The sequence below is a fragment of the Thunnus maccoyii genome, chromosome 15 (assembly GCF_910596095.1).
Source record: "Thunnus maccoyii chromosome 15, fThuMac1.1, whole genome shotgun sequence".
NCBI classification, from domain to species: Eukaryota; Metazoa; Chordata; class Actinopteri; order Scombriformes; family Scombridae; genus Thunnus; species Thunnus maccoyii.
In genome coordinates, this window is record NC_056547.1 from 16,442,262 (window position 1) to 16,446,515 (window position 4,254).

A 4,254-nucleotide genomic window follows, 5' to 3' on the forward strand; every position below is an offset into this window, starting at 1 on the left:
GATGTGATGAGACTGCAGTGCTTCACTTCACTTTCATGACACAAAGTTTAAGAATTTTACTAAATTTTACATAACACCGTATTGGCAATATGGATGAAATCAACGTGACAATTTTAATACATATGTTTTGCATTATTCATCACAATATGATTCTGCGGATGTTTCCATATCAAACAATATATCATCATAGGGTCCATAAAGGGAACACATTTCTGTTTTGTTTTGTTTTTGCTTAAATTTCTCCTCCTTAAAGGCAATGTGCAAATGTTTCCCGGTTGGTCTGTTTGATGTGACATCTCACATTACCATCACCATCCTTCATGTCACATTACAGTTGATATCAATTCCCAGACATTCATGGCATCGCTTCAGAGGTATGGTAAATTCTGACAGGATTCTTGACAAATTTTTCTTTGTCTTTCTTTTTTTTTTTCAGCAGACTTCAAAGAATTTTTGAACGGGGTGTGCCGCACTTCCACACAGGCCCCACGTACAGAAGACGGATCAGACATTAAAAGTCCCAACTAATAGATCTGATTGTTTCAAAATGTCTGCGCAAAGCCACTGAGAGGGGGCAGACAGACAAAAAAAAGCTCACAAGATCCCTCTGTGATTGAATAAGCACAGGGAGGGATTGGTTTTGTAGCTGCCATAACGAGCCTGCAGATATGACTGAAGTGGTCGCATCTAAATAGGCAGAGCAGACAGACAGCGGAGGTTTGGCCAGAGAGAGAGCTCTAAGAAGAATAGCAGATGCTGAAGATGAAAGAGCAGCCAGGCCTTCACTGGAGGGGTCTGTCTCTCAGATACTGAAACACACACACATGCAGAAACAACCTCTTCTCATGTGTCTCTTACTCTCTTTAACATTTGCTCTTTCCTTTTTAATTTATTTCAAAGGTTCTTTAATGGGACAAGTTGATGCATTTGCACGGCTAAAGCATGAAAAAAATACGCATTATTATATGTGTATATGCATATACAGTGTGTACATCAAGGCACTGTAAAAGTAGACATAAACATAAAAATACAAGTAAAACATTCAAAATTTTACTTTTACAAAATATGTATTATTAGCAAAATGTAAATAACAGTAATATTCTTCAATGTACAGAATTTCACCTTTCAGATTGTTATATTACTATATATATATATATATATATGATTATTTTATCAGTGAGGTCTCAGTGAGTATACAGCATTTTATTGTTGTACGTTGTGGAAGTGGAAATAACTCCTTACTAACTTTTTGAACTACTTTTTATATTGGTGGGTAGTTCAATATATAAGAATGAGCTTGTCATAGGTTTTACATGTGAAATGTTAAAGGAATAGATTGACATTTTGGGAAAAATACTTATTTCCATGTTAAAAAAAAGAGTAAATAGGACATTTTTGTATTTACAGTTTGGTTTTTGTATGGGTCAAAAAATGAGATATAGCATGTTGATTATTTAGCTTTAGCTAGGCTACCTGTTTCCATCTGTTTCCAGTCTTAATGCTAAGCTAAGCTAAACAGCTATTGGCTGCAACTTCACATTTATTGTACAGACATAAGAGTGGTATTGATCTTTTCATCTAGCATTCTAATGCAAGCGCCTCGCACCACATCTCCTATCTTCTGGTGTAAATGACCTCCAGCGATAAGGATTTCGGGTAAAAACGAGCTCACAACAGAGCAAACTATCTGCACGGTTCAAATAAGGACCCCAGACTTGTTTTTAACAGTAAATGCTGAGCACTGTCACGTCGCCAGCTCACCAGTTAGCTCACAGATTTGATGCTTGGTAGCGTGTTTGTGAAATGTACAGCAGTTTCAATGTCCTGCCGGAGGCTCATCTGCTGCATGTATTAAACTAACAGCTGGGCTGCAGGTAAGTGCCACCATTTAGTGGTTAGCTCACCTGCTAACTAGAAGCACTAACTTCTGTCATGCTGCAAGCTAGCATGATGTCAGCGCAGGTGTACTGTATTGGTGCCTTCTTTTAATGGTGCACATACTGCTAGTTATCCGGAACGACACACTAATGTTTCTACACAACATCAACTGTTTGCTGTTCAGCAGTGAAATGAGTTTGGTTGTACTGTTAGTTTGGTTTCCCACTGCAATATCCATTTTAAAAAAGGCCAAATAGACTGTCACTACTTTTTAATGCAGTTTTGCACACCTGCTCTTATTTATTTATGGAATTATTTGTTTTAGTGTAATTTTATGAGTCTTTTATGGGTGTATGTTTTTATGTTGTGTGTGAGCTCCTAACCTAAGACAAACTTCTATCATTATGTGATAGAGAATAAAGTTTTTTGAGTCTTGAACCTTGAGTACTGTTCAGTAACTTGTAAAACAATCTTAAAAACCAACATGATGAAGAATTGTGATCCTGAAAAAAATCATGATATGATCATGATGACAAGATCATCTATCCTAAGATCCTTGATTCAGATAAGGAAAAACTCCCCAAAAAGCCAGTTTAATGGGGGGAAAATGGAGGAAACCTCAGGAAGAGAAATAGATATAGTGGAGAAGTAGTAGAGGTAATATTTCCTTGGAAATGTAAACTCCCTCAAAATTGTAATATGTAATATATGTAATGTAGTACAGAACTTGAGTAAATGGAGTTTTCCACCACCAGGATGAGTCAAATTATATGAGATATTTGGGGTTTTTTATTTGCTTCTCTTTCTCTCCGTCTCAGGAGACAGTGGCGAGTCAAGTCGTCTCAGATGAACCTTTTCCCTCCAATGTCTCCTGTCATTCCCGCTCTAGACAGGCAGGCAGACAGGGCACCCTGGTCACGGCACAACAGGCCAACCGCTGAGATCTACCATTTCCGCTGGTGTGTCTCCTGTCGCGGTCGCTCCACTCCTGCACACACACACGCACACACCACACATAAATATAAATACACACCACTGGTCCCCTCTGGAGAGATCAATTTCATGGGATCACACGGCGAGCTCTGGTTCCCAGGCGCTCCTCACGCGCTCTGCAGACGTAGACGGATCCTTCACACAACCTGACTCCTGACCCTCCATCATTACCGGGGTCAGAGGACCAGCAACCTTTCGCTGCTGCAGGGGAGGTGGAGGGGGCTGCTCTCTCCAACGACTGCAGAGATACTGAAGGGAGGCTCGTTTTGTTCTCTCTTCTTTCTTTTTTTTTCATGAGGCCAAATGTCAAACGTTAAAACATGTTTCAACTGTTCAGGCTCGTTATCGAATTAGTGAGTAAAGATGAGAGATTAGAAGCTTGTGTGCATTAGGAGTGTGTGTGTGTGTGTGTGTGTGTGTGTGTGTGTGTGTGTGTATGCGTGCACATTTGACAAATGCGTGAAACCAATGTTGTTTTTCGCCTCACATTGACATTCCTCTACATACCTTTATGTCAGGCCCAGAGATCACACTGCAGCCCTATCAAAGGATCAAATTTGGGGCAATCTGAGTGAGTCTCTTAGGGACAAACCATGAACTTCTTACGCTACTCGTGACTTCTCTTGCATGCCAGCAGATGTTCTCAAACTCAGCTGTTATATCCTCTTCATTATATAAAATGTTGAAACTGGACAAAATCTGCTGTTTGCCAGGGGCACAAGGCCAATTTGAAAGTGTGACTGGGTCTCCAACCGAATAATTACCTCAAGCTGAGATGAAAGTTAAATAACCGCCTTTGTTCTCCATGACTTTCTTTCTCAGTCTCTCCTCACAGTGGCCACCCACTAGGAGTTTCACTGAATCCAGACATGAGTCACACCCAAACCCCCCCCAAAACAAGCCGCTCCACTTCCCACTTTACCCCTAGATTAAAGTCTGACAGCGCTGATTATGACATCTTGTGAATATTCACCAGCAGGTACCTCAGTTGTCTCGTTTTGGTTTGACTGGATGCAACAAATGATATAGTGAAATATCACGTTCTGCTTCCCATCTGCCTGTTGAATTTAGATATCAAATGTACCAGACAGAGGATTAGAGGACCATTTAGAAGATCAGAGAGCTACAGATAAAGGGGGTGTGTTCAGGTTGTCTGAGTTCCCTGCAACATATGTCAGTCAACTGGCCTGTTCACCGCCCTGCTGTCTGGGAGGCTACAGGTGTCTCAGTGCTCATCTGGGCTCAAATAAAACTTAATTTTAACGGTTTTTCAAAATTATTTGTTTTAAAGGACATGTCTGGCGATATTCTATATTTTTCTTATTGTCACCAAATCTCATGAAAAGATCAAAACCAACAACTGATTTATTCTACTAAATGTAT